Consider the following 8,997-nt stretch of genomic DNA (forward strand, 5'->3'; position numbering starts at 1 on the left):
ATTTGTCACCCAGTTGCCATTCTAACCCAACATGAACAAAGTTGTCCTGGGATCTGAAGGCGGGCTTAAAAATCGTCTGGAAACAGCTTCTGCTGTATGTAGCCTCCCTAGAGCTGGTCCCAGGGCACAAGAATGTTTCCACCCCTCACCCCCCCCCCCCCCCCCGCCACTCCTCCTCTACTCTGGAGCTGACTCCTGTGCAGGCTCCTCAGGGACAGGCTGGCATAAAGAAGGGAGAGAAAGGAGGGGGAGGCTAGTGGAGGGCCGGCAGGTGCTGCTACTCTCCTGGTTGCAAGTTCCCTCCTTCCCCAGAAAAGCCATCCTTGGCCCCTAGACAAGGCCGAATCCAGACTTGAACAGGTCACAAACCTGGCCCAACTTCCCTGGGCCTAATCAAAGAATCCCCCTTGGGCCTCTGGCTCTCATTCTGAAGCAGGTCATTTGACACTTGGGATCATGATACACCATGACATAAAGACAGGGTCCACTTTTTAGGGTGCAGGACCCCCCCCACCAGAGGAAGACAAACAATAAACAACTCTGGAAGACTGCGTAAGCTAACCCAAGGGCTACAGGACAACAGAGGAGAAAGAGGAGCCCCCCCACACACAGTCCTAGGTCAGCCCCTCCCGCAGACCCACTCAAGTGCACAACACACACACACACACACACACACACACACACACACACACAGTCCTCGACCAGCCCCTCCTGCAGACCCACTCAATGCTCACACCCCCTGTGCAGGGCAGCCCCCCAGCAGAACACGCAGCCTCTCAGAGACGGTTCTCACCTTCCCACCAAGCCCCCTACACAGTCTCTCTCCCTTGCGTTCGCACTTCCTGGGCCTGTCGAGATGGTGAAAGACAAATACGCCCATGTGCCCGTGAGAGGGGCCAGAAGCAATGCCAGGGCTTTCCTGGGGAGCATTCCAGAATGCATCCCACACGTGGCTCCGAATCAACTGAGGGATTGAACCTGTACGGTTCTTGTCTACACTGCTACCCTGCTGTGTTACTGGATATAAACCACTTGTCCTCTCAGACTGGCAGCTTTTTCACCTCCACATTAGAGGTAATACTATCTTCTCCGAGTCACGTTGGGCCTAAATGTGGTCATGCGTAGAATGTACCTAACACTGTACCCAGTACTTAAAAGCCAGTTAATCAATTCAATTCTCCTCTCTGTCAAAGGAAGTCACAGGAGAAGCCGGGTGATACTAAAAAAAGAGACAGAGAGAGAACAGAGAAAAGTTATGCTAACAGATGACCATGACCTCGTACCCCACCAAAATGCTTGGCAAATGAGTGATTCGTAGAGGCCCTTTTTGTTCTAAAATTCTGTCGTTTATAATCTAAAGACATCAAGGGGGATTTTTAAATTTTAAAATACGAAGCAAATGATCTGAGGAACTAGCCCAGTACATGAAAGAGAGAGGCAGAAAGAGAAAGAACAAAACTAATCACGGAGAATTTTTATCCAGAGAGATGGCTGTTCATTTCCCACAACAAAACAGACCACTGCTCCGGAAGAAAGATTTTTTTTTTTTAACGTTTATTTATTTTTGAGACAGAGAGAGACAGAGCATGAACAGGGGAGGGGCACAGAGAGAGGGAGACACAGAATCGGAAGCAGGCTCCAGGCTCTGAGCCATCAGCACAGAGCCCGACGCGGGGCTCGAACTCACAGAGCACGAGATCGTGACCTGAGCCACCCAGGCGCCCCAGGAAGAAAGATTTTAAAAAGAGAAGTCACGTCAGACACTTGGATCTCCCTAACAACTTTGCAGCGTTGTCCTGGTTTAAATGCCCCACTGCGTTCTCCCCTCTCCCTCTCTCTCCCCCCAACCCAAAGGAAGAGGGATGAAAAAAGAGAAATTACACCCCTGGTCCAGACAGAAGTTTCTCTCAACCCACCCCCTGTGCCTCAGTCCTGCTCCACCCCGAGGGGGGGCGGGGGGGGGAGCCCCTGCAGGCAGGGAGGGCAGACCCCGAGGGCTTCGAGGACCGTGCCAGCCTACTGGCATCAGCAGCTGGAAACAGAGCCGCTGATGGTCACAGCCACCGAACGACGTGTCCTCTAGGGAAGTCTCCCCCATTCCTGCAGCCGTCTTGCTATTACTTTACAGACGTGTTCCGAAAGCTACAAAGACGGAATCATGACGAAGAGGCCACTTGTGCAATACGCAGATACAGGAGCTGTGTGACGGTTGTTAAGGCCCCACGGCTCTGTCGGGAGCACGCTTCGGCCACCTCGGAACACCCCCTTCCTTTGTGAGCATCCACGGGCACGGGGGCGAGGGAACACAGAAGGGACAGGTGGGCAAGGACCATTTTCAGACACATGGGAAATGTTTCGTCTGCAGTGGAGACGCCGGGCAGGCTCCGTGAATCAATCATTTCCTTGCATTAACACCTAAATAGAACCAAAAGAAACCCAACATGTGCCTTAAAACCAAATTAATCTCTAGGAAAAGCCAGGTGTGGGGAAGTGGGCGGGACCTGTGGAAGGAAGGCAGTCGGTTCACTAGAGGTTAGAAGGGCTTTGGTGTCATTTGCTCGGTCACTTGCTATGTGCGGGAGGGGCTTTCGTCTCCTGCCCTCCACCACCCATCAGTGCAGGTCCACTGGGGCGGGCTGAGGGCGAGCCCGAAGCACGCAACTCATGCAGGCTGCTGGAGCTGGAAGTGGGTTGAAATGAGTTCTCTCTCGCACCGTCTACACTACTGCCTCCCGACTGCCAAAGGCAGGCGAGAGCTCAGTGCACCCGCATCAATAACAAAATGATCAACAAACATCCAAAATATGTTTTCTGATAAATACTGTCAAACTCCACACCGGTGACTTCTAACAAGGAAAAGGGAACACGCACACCCACACAGACACACACGTGTACCCCCTCCTACTCCACATCGGAAGGCCAAAGCATTGGCATCTGTAAGATCACTGCTTTGATACAATTAAACCTTGGGTTCTTCCAAATCAGTTTTGCCAATCTGCCGTTTGGGGACCGTCCGCAAATAAGGGTTAACGATTCTCCCCTATCTGAAGGACAGCATTACCTGGGCAGGCTGAGAAGGAAAACAGACACACAGAGAGGTTTAAAAAACTTTCAAACACTTGCAAAACACATGGGAAGTGTAAGAAGCTGGTTGTTTTATACACTTCTAATAATAGGGCACAGCACTTCAAAGAGCTGAATTCAAATGAATTCAAGATATTGTGTGACATCCATATATTATGTGGCCACACACACACACACACACAAAGGATATGGATAGATAAGAAAATTCTTCATGACCATGTAACTGCTAACAACTTTATTATAGCAATGAGGATATGCAAATGTAGCAGGTTTTATTTGTCACCTGATATAGAACAAGAGTGAACAGTGATGTGATAGAATTGTCCAAGATGTGGATATACTCCTTTTTACAATTTTTTAAATAACAGCCGTTTGTATCGTACCCACAATCTTAAAATAAAAATTGCATAAGCAAATTATAAAGAGGACACACGGGGGGCGCCTGGGTGGCTCAGTCGGTTGAGCGTCCGACTTCGGCTCAGGTCATGATCTCACAGTCCATGAGTTCGAGCCCTGTGTCAGGCTGTGTGCTGACAGCTCAGAGCCTACAGCCTGCTTTGGATTCTGTGTCTCCCTCTCTCTCTGACCCTCCCCCGCTCATGCTCTGTGTGTGTGTCTCTCTCTCTGTCAAAAATAAATAAACACTAAAAAAAATTTTTTTAATAAAAAAATAGAGAGGATACATGGGAGAACAAAAGACACGTTAGATTGCCTTTTCATGCTTTTTAAAAATTTTTTTCAGTTTCTTTATTTTGAGAGACAACACGTGCACAAGTTGGGGAGGGGCAGAGGGAAAGAGGGACAGAATCCCAAGCATTCTCATCATCACCGCAGAGCCCGATGTGGGGCTCGAACTCAGGAACTGTGAGATCACAACCTTAGCCAAGATAAAGAGTCAGAGACTATGCTGCCCATGTGCCCCCAGGCTTGGTTTTTTTTAAGTTGACAAGACAAACTAACTTAAAGCTAATAGGTATGAAGGGAGGTAAATGTACCATTTACTGCATTGACAGAAACAGAAACTCAGTTATTTGAGAAGTTCAAACCCCAGGAAGGGGCTTTTATAAACAGATCGTCTGAAGGGGAGAGGCGAAAAGATGACAGCCAGCTCTAGTTCTGGACTGAACTGGCACTCTTTCCAGAACCTCTTTCTTTTTTAAAAAAAAAAAATGTATGTATCTTTAAATGTTTGTTTTTTATAGGCAGAAAGAGCACGAGGGGGGAAGGAGTAGAGAGAGACAGACAGACAGAATCTGAAGCAGGCTCCAGGCTCTGAGCTGTCAGCACAGAGCCCGACACGGGGCTCAAACTCACAAACCGTGAGCCGAAGTCAGACGCTTAACCGACGGAGCCACCCAAGCACCCCAGTACCTCTACTTTCTTTAAAGAGATTCAGACACTGCAAAACGATAACTAATGCAGTCATCTTTTATGGAGGGTAATAAAGGCACACGTGGGCCTGACACACACAGACATCCACGGCCGGGTTGCATCTGGCGACCTCGTGCCACTTTATCTGCTGGTCGTCAGTAGTTACTCATCTATTTTTAAATGTTCCGATATGATCTTATCTAACTGGCACACATCATTTGATCACCTTATTTCCATAACTAAAAGTCGTTGAATGTACCTGGCCAGGTAGAAGTTACAGGGTGTGTGTGTGTGTGTGTGTGTGTGTGTGTGTGTGTGTGTGTGTATACTGGGTTGGAACTTAATAGTTATGGCATTGTATTTTGCAAAAAAAAAAAAAAAAATCGTAAAAACCCTCTCTCTCGGGAAAACATGCACACAGGGTTGTAGGTGTGTTTATATGTTTGCTTTGTCAGGGATGGCCACTGGCCACGGTTCCAACCAGTCACCGCTCTCTCTCATTCATGGTCCACAAGGGGCCTTTGCTGGGGTTCCTAGGCTGGCAATCCAGCTTCTGGCGAAGCATCTTGCTATAGAGCCAACTTGGCCCGCCTGGAGAGGGACAAAGTGCCTTGCCAGCACCTTTAAATTTCAGCACGAGTGTTCTAACAGCAAAGGAGACCCTTTCAACAAATGGTGCTTGAGCACAGGCTGATGTTACAGCATCTGCTGCAGAGACAAATCTGAAGCCATCCCCAGCCCAAGTGGGAGAAGCGACAAGGAGCAAATGACACCCTAAATGTTATGGATTCCTTTTCAAATAGTCAAGACGGGGACAGAGCCTGCAGGACTGGAGGGCGAGGCCGGATTTGCTGGAGGGGGGTGGGGGGAGGGCAGGAAAACTGCAGGTGAGAAGAGGCAGATCCAGAACTCCAGAAGGAACTGAGACCTCACGGAGCCCTAGGCAAACAAAGGGAGGGGAGACGAATTGGGGGGGGGGGGGGGTTGGACTGAGAGAACGAACTAATCCTGTGATTGGCACTCAGGGAAACATTTAAGTAAACAGAATCTACCCCAAAAGACTAGCTGACCTGGACCCTGGGAATCACATGAAAACCGTGGCAAAGGCTGAAGCTACCCGACCCAGCAGCCGCCTAGGGCCACGGCACGATGGTGTCTAAGCCTTCCTCTTGGCCTCACTCGGAGTCTCCTGGAGGCCAATTTCAGAGCACTGAAAAGGCAAATTACATTGGTCCTCAACATCATCATCACATCTTCCTGACAAATTGTGTTTCCGGGAGGTTCTGCAGAAGGTGGGAGTTGCCAACCTCCGGGCAGGCACAGCTATGCAGGTTGCGGCATTTCGGTGATAGTGGGATGGGTGTCACCTGCAAAGGCCAGTGTCCAAACTGAGCACTGCTCGCTGTGGGGAGTCACCTGGGCTACCAGCACAGTGACCGACAAGACTGTTACAGGGTCATGAGGGCACCTGGGACAGCACGCCTGTGTCTGCACTCTTTTCTTCTTCTTCTTTTTTTAATGTGTATTTATTTTTGAGTGAGAGAGAGAGAGAGAGAGAGTGCAAGCAGGGGAGGGGCAGAGAAAGAGACAGGGAGACACAGAATCTGAAGCAGGCTCCAGGCTCTGATGCGGGGCCCGAACTCACAAACCATGAGCTCATGACCTGGGCTGCAGTAGGACGCTTAACCGACTGAGTCACCCAGGCGCCCCACGGCTGCACCCTTTACAACTCACCTGCGAACCCACTATGACCTGAGGCACGGAACACAACAAACAGTCCTCCAGAGATTCAACCAGAAGCCCATCAGGTTAATAACTGACAATTAAACACGACGACATGATAGCAAACGAGAGGAAGTCGGCCAAGGGTTATGAGTTACATGATTACGACGCATAAGGGGAACATCTCCGCTTTAACAAACACTTCACGTGGCGCATTTCAATGGACAGGGTAAAAGTACTCTCTAACCACCATTTCATTAGTCCTGACAGGGATCTCAGGAAGGACGCCTGCAGCCGGGATGCTGGACCTCCCCGTGGGGGGAGGGGAGGGACCCCAAAAATAGGTGCCCTGCCCACGAACACACCAGGCTCAGACCATGCCACAGTGATTCGGTAAGGTTCCCCCCAAAACAGCCAGCCCTTGATCATCCATGGAGATGTTACACGCGAGCCATTTTCATTGGCTCGGTACATTGCCGAGGCATTGGCCTAAATGCCAGTCCGACCAGGGGCTCAGGGTACAACCGAACATCTGAGCAGTGGCGGCGGCGGTGGTAACAGCAACAGGAATCACCATTGACATTGACTGACAACTGACCACGTGCCAAGCACGGTCCTCAGCATTTTTCGTGCCTATTTATTCTCCCAACAAACCTAGAAGACAGAGGGGCAGGAGAACCCTACAGACCAGAAAGTTAAGGCTCAGACAGGTTAACTAACTTGCCTCAGGTCAAATGCAAGGTGTCGGACTTGGGAATGCCTCACCATGGAAATGCGAGTCTGCAACAAACATCACCAGGTAGGTAGCCAGCTGCAGTAAAACCATGCCTCACACACATTCCTAAGCCAAACTTAATGATTTGGGGATCACCTACTGTCATTAAAGGAAGAGATGTCCTTTACCAGGAGTGGCCACACACAAACGCTTTCAGACACACACACTCTAATCGTTCACGTGAGAAGAGGCACAAAGTCCAAAGTTACGACTGCTACTATCACGGCTTTGTATTTGAGTCGTTGGCACGTGGTCATTGGCAGACAAAACATCACCTTTCCGTTTGTACAGCGAATTTCAAAGAACAATCAATTACCCGGGTGGCCCTAACCAACTCCATGAAGGGATCTGAGATTAAGTCCGTTTATAGCCAAGACGATTATAGGCTCCAAAAAGATGGGCTGGCCCCACTCCTAACCAGCAAGAGGCAGAGCCAGGATTCAAACCTCAGGCTTCTTGAGTTGCCTCCGTCCATCACACGTCCGTGAGGAAATCCAGCCGCCGGCAAGGTTTTCAAATCTGTGTGCATGGTTCAGAGAGTTCCAGCGTCTGCACAAAGGGCTGAGCCAAGACAAACGGAATCCCACGAAGTGGGACAGTTTGTGCAAACATGTACATCCCCTCCCCCCAGGTGGGACCCAAGGTCTCTGAATTCACCTGGCAGGAAGGAGACTCTTAAAGTCATGTGCTCCTTCAGAGAAATCTCTGAAGAGAGTAAGGAGAGAAAGGGCTTTGGTTTGACAGACATATTCTAAAATGGGTGAGAAAGAGCTAAACTCCCCAACATCATCCCACTGGGATTATCGACTGTGGGTTTGTTTGGCAAAACGGAGCCCCAGATTACACTCAACTTCCGCGTAGGGGCTACATGGCCTGTGTAAGCGAGGACATGACTTACATTTCTGGTTGAGTTATATCCTTCCGAGTACATAATACATATAAGTGCACATATAAGACACTGTCATCAACCTTTTACTTATTTGTTTTTTAAAGTTTTAGTTAAGTGATCTCTACACCCCACGTGGGGCTCGAACTCATGGCCCCAAACATCAAGACTCGCACGCTCTTCCCACTGAGCCAGCAGGCACCCCTGTCATCACTCTTTTAAGACCACAGAGAAAAATGTTGTGTCTGGAGTGTTTCGACTGTGTAGCTGTTCCCCCAAAACAACCATGACAAAACAGTGTGTCTGTTTCAGTGTCACTTTCTTCCCCGTGTGGCAGCCCCAGGGGACAACTTAGCTTGGATGGCAAGCTTACTCCGACCCATATCAGCCGTGCCCCATGCACCCGTGTGGGAGCCCCGGGAGCCACCCAGCTCAGAGAGACTCTTCATGTAGACAAGGACAGCGTGTGGAGACAGACCGCTCAGAAAGGCGGGCTCTGCCTTCTGCACACTCAGAGGCAGCCCAGAGAAGAAGGCACGTCCCTCTCTGGGAGAGATCGCCCTTGACTTTGTAGCATCTTCCAATGGTGGGAAAGTACTTAACCCAATGCTTGAAAAGGAAGACTATCCAGAACCTAGCAGAAACGAGTCTGGGGCTCTGTTTAGGCATTGTTTGTTTGTGTAGGTGTTTTAAATTGAAGACCGATCCCTAGCTGTTAAATTAACCTTCCATAGTGACCTGCATGATCACCGGCGGCCCTCTCGCGCTTAGGCATTGGCCAGGACTGAGCACACACGTGCACTGGGTACTCGGAGCACGCGGGCAACACTACAATGGTTGCCGATCCTCCCCATCCTGTACTCTTTGTCTAACTGTGCCGCATACACTCCATCCACCCCACAGAGCCACTCGCACTGCTCCCAGCCCGAGGAGACCAACATGTGTAGACACGTGGCCAGGCTCTACTGACTTCGCGTCTGGTTCAACCAAAAGGAGGCACGGGGAAGAGAAGTGAAGGGTGGAAGGAGGGTGAGGGCAGGGTATTTACTCCCCAGGCACCAGGCTGCATCCCGCCACCAAAGGCCGTGCCCTACCGAGGGTTCATAACCGCAGCTCCTTTCTCCTCCAGAGGCCAGCACTTGCCCCCTTGCCTTCAGAA

This window comes from Lynx canadensis, chromosome B3, assembly GCF_007474595.2.
Source record: "Lynx canadensis isolate LIC74 chromosome B3, mLynCan4.pri.v2, whole genome shotgun sequence".
NCBI lineage: Eukaryota > Metazoa > Chordata > Mammalia > Carnivora > Felidae > Lynx > Lynx canadensis.